The sequence below is a fragment of the Zophobas morio genome, unplaced genomic scaffold (assembly GCF_036711695.1).
Source record: "Zophobas morio isolate AGI-343-1 ecotype UQ-CSIRO unplaced genomic scaffold, CSIRO_AGI_Zmor_V1 ptg000024l, whole genome shotgun sequence".
NCBI classification, from domain to species: domain Eukaryota; kingdom Metazoa; phylum Arthropoda; class Insecta; order Coleoptera; family Tenebrionidae; genus Zophobas; species Zophobas morio.
In genome coordinates, this window is record NW_026972129.1 from 4,580,085 (window position 1) to 4,589,904 (window position 9,820).

A 9,820-nucleotide genomic window follows, 5' to 3' on the forward strand; every position below is an offset into this window, starting at 1 on the left:
AAACATTTTTTTATACGATAACTAACACTAGTCCGCGGTAAGCCCAAAAGTGTAGCGACACCCCCTTCTTGGAAAAGGGATATTAGTTTACCTTCATTAAAATAACTAATCGATAGCAGGTTCGAAGCTAAATTAAATTTGACAATACTTACGTCAGTCATCATGACAATAAAGCACCGACTACAGTGAATTTTTGTGAATTCGCGTGAATTGTGTGGACGAAATTCACTGTCCGCGACTGTACTTGTTGAGATCACGCTGTAGTTCAATTTCACGATTGCTTACAAATTTTCTGTAAGTTTCCTTTGTTTTTAAATGTTTTTTATGTAAATAAAACGTGCAATGCGTGGTATCTAAATCATGGACATTAAAACATAAAATGTATTTCATGTCCAAGTGCCGCAGAAATTAAAGATAAAATAATACGTGACATAAACGTAAGTATAAAGCTTTTAGTAGTAAGTTCATTTTAATTTCGTTACGTTTTTGATGAGTGGACCACATTAACAAAAATTTATTTTTCACGTACTTACCCTTTGTACCGTAATAAGTGAGCCATTACCGATTTTTATTTTTTGCAAAGTAAGTGCGTTATTTTAGAATTTTGTATTTTAAAAAATTTCAAAAATAAGTGGGTCAAAACTCTTAATCCGACATTTCTTATGTAGTACTTCTTTAACTTATAAATTGGATCTAAAACTAAATACTAATGTTATTTATTTGTAATATATGCCCACTAAATTTAAAAACGTGGTGGATTGTTTAATTGCGAGGTTGGTGGTGGTGTTGCTCGCCAAATTATTAGTAATTTGTATGTCACTTTGTTGCTGTTAAAATCCTACGTCAAAATAATTGCGTGTTTTCGAAATGGCTATCTAAAGCAATTTGGAGTTAAATTCTAGTCAGTTTAACGCATTTGCAGCATAAAATTCGATGTGAGTGTCGATTGTCGTTCGTTTTTAGACATGAATTGTCGAAATAATATTTTAGTGTTAATATTGTGAGAAACGTGGATGCGGACAGATTTTGCGTTTCCATCAAACTATAGTTGCTTTGATGGGTTTCTACCAGGGTTTCAATTTGTGTTGGAAAAATGGCAGCTTGAGAAGATTCATTAGTACTCACAGCTGAGGCCATCAAACCAGGAAGCTTCTGTTGTTTTATGTGACAATGTAAGTGTTCTTTGGTGTGGACTAAAAACCTAGAGTCTGCAGTAAATGGATATCTAATGCTCTACACTTTGAATACTACTTTATTATTGCATAACTATTATTGAATTAATTGTAAAAACATATTGGAGGAAACATAAGAATTTGCAAATAAGTACATGAGCACCTATATTGAAGTACTTATTATAAACAATCTAGCATATTTCTTCGGAACTGATGTCAACAATTTATAGAAAATACATGAATGAAATGAAAATGGATAAAATGTTCGTTTTTACCATGGCCGACTAGTATAAAGATTATGGCCTGTCCAAAGGAATGCCAAAGGTACAATACGTGCTGCCATCTATTAATAATTCAAAAACGACAAAAGAATTATTAACACTTTTTGAAAGGCACAAAGGCATTCATACCAAAACAAACCACCATTACACGTTTTGAAGTCCCATAATGTCAAGTCAAATTAAAATTTTGCTAAATTATTAAGTGTAATTATTAATAGATGGCAACACGTATCGTACCTCTTGGACAGGCCATAATCTTTATACTAGTCGGCCATGGTTTTTACCAGGTGACTTTGAATTTTCCCATTTAGTTCGAATTTTAAATGTTCATTATTCATTGCTTTACAATGTTTTCGTCCAGCTTTTGATTCTCACGTGTTTTTCGGATGGGTAGTGAAACTTTTTTAAAATACACTGGCCAGTTTTTATGCAAATCTATGAAAAAACCTGTTCTGTTTTTAGGAAACTAAAAATTAGACTTCGCTACTGTAAAAATGGTTCCAACTTGAACTGCCAACTCTCTTTGTGTTATTTTGGGTCCACAAGGTTTCTTGAGTACTTTGTAGTTCTTAACATTTAATTATTTCAACCTTTTCCCGCGACTTCAATATTACCTGCAACTTTTTTGATAAAGTTGTTGTCGTTTCGATTCCCCTGATAAACACGTAATTATGCCTCTACATAAATCCCTGTAGAGCAATTTCACCAACCTTTTTTAATTTTAAACAAAAATTTAGTGAGCATCTATTAAAAATAGATAATACTAAGTTATAAAATGTTAATGTAAACGAACAGTAGGAAAGCGATTGTCTGGCTAAAATATGCTGTTCGCTTTTCCTTTGCCCAATACAGTTTTCTAATCGTTTTAACATTTTAACTTAAATATTCGATTTTTAATTGCTGAAGGACAAGGTACATACATGTGATTGCGAATTTGGTTTATATTAAGAATAAAATTCAAAACAATACGTGACTCACTGATTATGTAACAGAGGTAGTATTAATTTGTTAAATTGTAACAATTCATTCAGTGTGATTTAAAAAAGTCTATTGAATCAATAATTCAGTTAACGAAATTGGTCTCTTAAGGCTGCAAAATATTGGTATACAATTTAGATTTTTTTTCCCTAAAAGCATGTTATTTTATAAAATTTAAGTAGGATGTAGAGACAATGTTTGGTTAGCGTTTTACCATTTACACAATAATTACCTAAAATACACCTAAAATTTACCAACTACGAGTAACATTCAGTTCAATAGTTTTTGAGATTATTGATGTACGGATATAGAGACGGAAACGGGAGACATTTTTTCATTTGTCAGTCGTTATGAAACGTCTACAAAACATGAAATTACCCAGTTTCTAGCTTACGATCAGAAGGTACCAATAAAGTTAGTACAACAACAATATACGGGAGACCTAAGAAACTATTATCAGAGCTAGCGACCGATTTACTTTATATATTTCAGTACTCATGAAAATCAGTGGATAAAATCTTGTATACATACAGAATAAGGAATGCCCATTCTGGCAACTGATACCGACCGGAATAAGAAACCCCAAATCTATAAAGACATTCAGCTTCTCTGGCACAACATTTGTTGATGGAATTTTGTCCTGGCATTTAGACGTATTCATCCGACCAATTTAATTTCAACTACATATATTTAAATTTCAACACTGTTAAAATAACACAAATAAAAAAACAATATTGTTTATTATTCAGTTAATAATTTGGAGGGGTGGAAATGTTTTGGCAGTATTTTTTCTTCACAAAAAATACTCACCTTCAAATGCGAGACCATAAAAATTGTAAGCTTTTTTACCCCATTTATTTATTTGTAAAAGTGAAGGCATTCGTTCAGAAAAAAAAGTTACCTTACTTAACATATGTTAATAAATTTTACATATAATGTAAACCAATGAATAACCTTAACCATTATACCAAAATTTTATAAAATTTCATTTGAAATAAGTATGTGAGATAATGTGTAAAATTTGAAGACCCCAATCTTTAAAAATAAATAATTCACGTACTTAAAGTTAAAAATATGATATAATTATGAAATTCTTGATAAAAGAGCAAGTTGCTTTGTACATTTTAAATTACTTAGATTAGTTTACTATGTTTCAAGATAGCATTATTAATTTTGGGAGGACATGAGCAAAAAATTGTGGTTAGTTTTTTTCTGTCTTCACAGTAATCTTAAAATACAATTACAATTTCAAAGTAATAAATAGGTTTAAAAAAGTGCTCCATCTTGATGAATTATAGCATAATAATAATTAAAAGTGGCAATCATGCAAGTGCGTCTGCGGCAGCAATTTCTTTATAGGGAGAACGATGCGCGGCTTGCGGCCCCAGTTCAGAGAAACTTATCTGACGTACTTCCGGTCAGAAAAAGTTTAAATTCGCTGACCGTTCATTCAGATCACATTTCTCCAGACTCATTAATTCAAAACATTTTGTCGTCCCATAATAATATTTACGTACCGCCTTCATCGTTTTATTACTGTCTGTTATTAAAAATTTATCTCTGATATTATTTATCGTGTCAGCAAGATGCACCTTGTTATCATCTGGGGCCGACGCTGCACAAAATTTACTTCTTTGTCATCATTGATGTTTTCGTATTTTTATGACGCATTAGACGTCGAAGACTAAACTCCATATGTTAAATTTAGTTAACTAAACTTGTGCACTAAAAAATAACAGTTTTTTTGTACAGACCTAACCTATTAAAAAACCATTTAAAGGACCGTATCATATTTAAAGGTTGCTGCACATTGTTACATTCGATAACTGTCAGTCAGTGGCGTCAGATTGTCATAATTTTCAAGGGTCGTAACATAAAGCTGATGTGGATGTGTGAATTCGATACCATTTCTTAGAAAACAAAATAGTCACCTTGGTGGCCACGGCCACCCTCTTCTCCATAACATCATAAAACCTAACAGATATATATTTAAAAACAAACTGAGGCTCCTAAGAACTTTGGAGTATTTTAGACCTACCACTGACTGGGAAATTACTGCGATTTAGGCAAACCGGGTAAGAGGCTAAGATAAAGTAATGATCTATATTGATTAGAAAAATAAAACAATTTTCGAGATCCTATACAATAATCATAGCATACAAATTTGTCCGCTAATCACAACATATCACCCAATGACCCTAGCATGACTAGCGATCATTTGTCCGCGCATCACCCCCTTTACTCAAATATGCTCTGATCTACCTGTGCTAATCTTCTTTAACTGATAAAATACACTGAAGTTTCACAGCAATCAGTTGAGTAATTCCGGAAGATCATCATACTAAAAAAATCATCAACCGACAAACGTCATATTCGTTACAATTCTTCTGTTATAATGCTTTCCGACCTGATGCTGGAGAAATAAAAAGAAGTTGCGAAGTCTAAGAAGTATAATTCCGCTACTGAATATTACAAATTTTGTTTAATGTTTCAGATATTACGCATGTTGTCGTGTGCTCCAAGTAATTTAAAGGCATTTAACGGTAGCACTTGATAATTACGTAATTATTTGTTGCTTCAGTGATTTTTATAGGGGTATTAACATGACTTTTGTTATTTGCGCCATAAAAATGTCGTTATCGACTTAGACAAGTAATTGCTGTATCTGGAATCCACATTAAAGGACACTTGGCTTAAGAAAGTTCATAAAAACCCTTAAAATCGTTAAATCGACTGCAACTATAAAACTGTGAAGTCATATGGGTAAAATTGATGACAGATAATCTTAATAAAATATACACAATGGAAGGAAGAAGTATCAGCAATAACAACTTTTTCCTTAAGTTAGTAAAGCTGAGTAAAGCATTTTAACTTTGATAATTTTGTTTACTGTTCTTTATAAACACACGTGCGACGATCACCTGCACCAAAAGTCAACAGAAATAAAAGGATACACATTCTTTGTAATGATTTAGTGTCTTAGAAGTAATAAAAGTTGCAAAGCTAAACCATAAATTCTGTCTCACAAATTGGGTTGCTCTATTAATGTCGCATTTAACATTTGCAAAATAATAATGGTCCTCTTGGTTTTTTTTTTTCATCTGAAATACAAACTAATAGCCTAAACACGTCAAATTTCTAGATGCAGAACTTTTTGCTGGAAATAAAATAAATATACTTTGCTATATATTTTGCTATGTTCAATAATGTAACAATAACGTAATTACTGTGTTTTTGCAATTGACTCGGTGCGTCTCCCCCCTCGACCCCCAATAGGCAAAAGAGGGTAACAGATTATATAGATGATATATATGTATCTACAATTTTCTTATAAAAACTTCGTGAAAAATGAAACGTTTTTTTTTAAAGGTCTTTGAGACGATATTGCATTTTTTGTGGCAAAAAAAAATCAGCCAATATGGTGTAATCAGTGTAATTTTAATACACTGTTCTACAAAATAAGTGCCCCCTCTCCTTAATATACATGCATGCATACACAAAGCTGAAGGGGATTTAATCTATTTCATTATTTTATTTTTAACAAATTGTGAAAGTAATTGTTTTAAAAATTTTAAAAATCGAGTATTTAGGAAAGATGACGTCTCGACTTTTTAGTGGGATAATGTAGTAATTTTGACATAGGCAATATAATAATAAACATGACGTTAATGCGTTGTTAGTCTTTTGTGTAAATCAGATGAATCAAAACTGTATTTTCTATTTTACAAAAAAATGACATAGGAATAACATTTTGTGCTTAATTCAAAACGAATAAAACTTCAATATTCCTGGTCTGTACTCTTAAGATTAATTTTTTTCATATTTCTGAGTTCTTCGTTACTTTTAGTTTTTTTCGATTTTAAAGACACAGCCTGATAATATTAAAATTTTAATTGCAGATTTATTCGTTTTGGATTAAGCAAAAAATGTTATTCCTATGTTTGTAATTTTTTTGTAAAATAGAAAATACAGTTTTTTTCCTCTTATGAACTCAATCCGGGGACATACTGTATATGTGTGAAATTAAAAATAGGATTGAATTATTTAGCATCAAGTCATAAAATCACACGGTGTAGGACAACATAGAGACAAATGAAAAACTGCATTTTCGCATTCTGCAACTTCTAAGCAGTGTCTCTCTACAGCTCTTTTAGGATTATTTGGCATTTTAAAAATGTAAAACATTTATCATAAAAATGCTACTGATTTAGAATGTAGAAAGGGTTGAAGGTTTTGTCGACACTTATTTTCATTAAATTAACAATTTCACAAGTTTTTTTGTGTTGTACTTAAAACATTTTAAAAATTTTAAGATTAATTTCGTCAGTACTCTTAAAAGACCAAATTTATTTTGTGTTTGAAATTGTTTTCTGCTTTAAAACCATCACTTTCATTTACGTATACTCGTAATTATAAAGGATCTTTACTTCCCCAGCATATCATCCTCGATTTCTTCATATTAATAGATACGTTTATCCTTAACAGAATTAATGAATAAATTTTCATTTATAATAGCCTGAACATGCATTGGTTCAGAGGCTAGGAAAGTTCTGTCTAAATAGATTTATATATTTTTTTAAATAATAATTGGACCGATTTATTGTAACGATTATTATCGCAAAAACCGTTTAATTTTTTTTTTTTAATTCTGAGTAGCGTTATGGAAGTAAATTTATCGTGGGCAAAAACATGATGATGTTATCTGAAAAAATATTTAATTAATTATTAGACAACATGGTCTTACGTGCAGCATGTGATGTCACGTGGTTGACGGAAGATTTTTTTTAAACTGAGAGTCAAGCTACAACTATTTTAACATTCATTGCAAAATTTCATACGTCGTCAAATTATAAAATCATCTACCTTACTATCTCAATTTTTTTGATATCGACAAACAAAAAATATTGTTGTAAGTTTTATTTTTTCAAATAAATTTAGAAATGGTAATGTCACCTCCTTCATAAGCAAGTATGCATTTACAACAGAGTGTGTGGTTAGGTATGCAGACAAACTGTAATAATGTTAACAAAATGTTATAAAAAAGCATTTTTATGCATTGTCACATTGAATATGACTCGTCCGTAAAAAAAAAGTTACATGAAGTAATTCAGTACATTTTATAACGTGTATCATGGGATGGCCTCAAAAGAAAATTAATTATGCAGTTTTTAATTTCGTAAAGCAAACTACTTACTTCATTGTTTTCGTTTTTGGTTTAATAAATTTTCGTGTCGCCAGAATAGAGTTGAATTTCCAGTGTATTTTATTTAAAAGCTTTGTATTATTCTTAACAGCACTGAAGGGGGTTTATATAAATGTTTATATGTGATCTTTTTTGTTATTATTCACTATCGGTTTCAAATCGTGAAGGACGATTGATTTTAACATGATGTCAGTCAGTCATTCTGAAAACTTGAGCTGGGTATAATTTTGAAAGTCATTTTAACTCTCACATCTCTGAATCAGTCAAAACACCGCCATGTAAACAATCCAGGAACTCGACTGTATTCGAGTGAACCCACACTCTTGACCCTATAGCTTTCATGTCACTTCATCAAGTCATTTTTTACATTTATGAGTGTTGAATACTTAATCAAAGATTGGGGTGGCCAAATTCCTAGAATTCTTTTCTAAATCCATAAAATAAATAACACAACAAAATGATGTCGCGGCATCTTTGTTTTAATTTTAAGGTTTCTTATGTTTAATGTATTCTAATTAAGTAGTTAGAAATTTATCAGGATACCTATACGACACATTAAAGTTGACTCTGGAAGTGAATAGCTATAAATTAGCCTTTATTTCACATAGCGGAAAACATGGTAGCAAAAACAGTTTACAAATCAACTCGCAGCAATTAGCTTTTAGTGAGTTATCATCAAAGAAGTGCAATTTGCACGGAGCATTGCTTATAAACAAGTGAGCACTGTCCGAATGGGCAGGACGCTGATGCGGACGCTTGCCAGTGCCTTCACCGTCTCTTATTTTTATTATTTTCATTTTTTATTATTTCTAATTTAAACTTAAACTTTGCTTAATTGGTTCCTGCCTTGTAGAACATTCTGACTTTATTTATTATTATCCAGTCATAAATACACGCGTAGGAACATATTTTACAGCCTATTTCCTAAATCTTTTAACCGAAATATCTTTAGGACCGCGTAAGTTCTAAGGTGATGGAAATTCGTGACAGATGCAAAATATTAACACAACCTTAATTAATTATAAGAAGCCGTTACCTCCTAATACTGGTGAATTCAGCTGAGTTTGCAAAATTTAAATAATACATAGTGGTTTTCTCATCTGGTGTTATTTTATTCCATCATAGAAACATTATTCATGTTATGTACACGTTTAAAACCATTATTTTAAAGTGTGACCGTACTCTAGTAAAGTCTTTACGTTAGAAAGGTGTATTAAGTTTGTATCTAATATTATGTGATTTATATGTATATTTGAATATCTAATAAAGTTCATTTAGCGAGTGGTTAATTTCAGGTTTTCTCCACGTTTCTGTAACTACTAGAATGTAAAAGATCTCCCGTTTCCGTCTGTCTGTTGCCTGTGTGTCATTTTTGTTAACAATTCTATAGAATTAATTATTATCTATATTATTTATTACACAGATAATCTTCGAAACTACAGGACTGCCTGTCGTGAAATTTTAGGAACATTGTATAGACTAAAAATAAAAAAACAACAAAATTTATCTGATCATCCCTACCAAAAATTCTGATGACGTCATCTCAAAATTTTGTTGAATAAATTCTACCTAAAATGTACAAAATATGATGAGTTTTTAGTTGTGATTTATTATTGATTTCATATGTTTTAGACTCACTTAGGGTGGTTCAAATGAATTAATGAATGAGTCAATTTATTTTATTGATTAATTCTGGAACTCCCATTTTCGCAGAAAATTTTTGACTACAATACTGTTATTATTAGTATTACACTGTACCAATTCAAGTTGATATACGTGTAGCACGCTTCTTTATATTTATTTTAACATTGCATGCATGCTTATTTCAACTTATAGGAGTTCGCAACATCAAATTTTATAAGTTTTCGAAAATACTGGATATGTTTCATACTACGTCTGGTGCGAAGGAAATTCTTGTCGAAACAATCTTCGACCATTTTTTTCTACTGCTTTTGCTCCACGGAAAGGAAGACAAAATTATTTTATTAACAAAATGTCGTTAGTATTGATTAATTCCATATTTATTATGTATTTGTTTATTTGTATAACATCATCTGAAGCTACGACATATTTTTAGTCTAGATAATACTGTTAAAAATTGCAAAAACACTAGTAGCACTAAATACGTTAAAATTCAAAGGATCTTTAGCTTGTATGATAAATGTAACTTCAAGTTTGATTTATTC

The 9,820-nt window shown here is 30.9% G+C and overlaps 1 long non-coding RNA gene across 1 annotated transcript in view; it reads left to right on the top strand.

Moving 5' to 3' along the window:
• The first annotated feature begins 845 nt into the window (after positions 1-845).
• Positions 846-9,820, top strand: part of LOC135135686 (uncharacterized) — a 37,159-nt gene continuing 28,184 nt past the window's right edge. The window contains exons 1-2 of the long non-coding RNA XR_010281620.1: positions 846-935; positions 991-1,172. This is a non-coding gene — a long non-coding RNA (uncharacterized LOC135135686). The remainder of the gene's footprint in view (positions 936-990; positions 1,173-9,820) is intronic.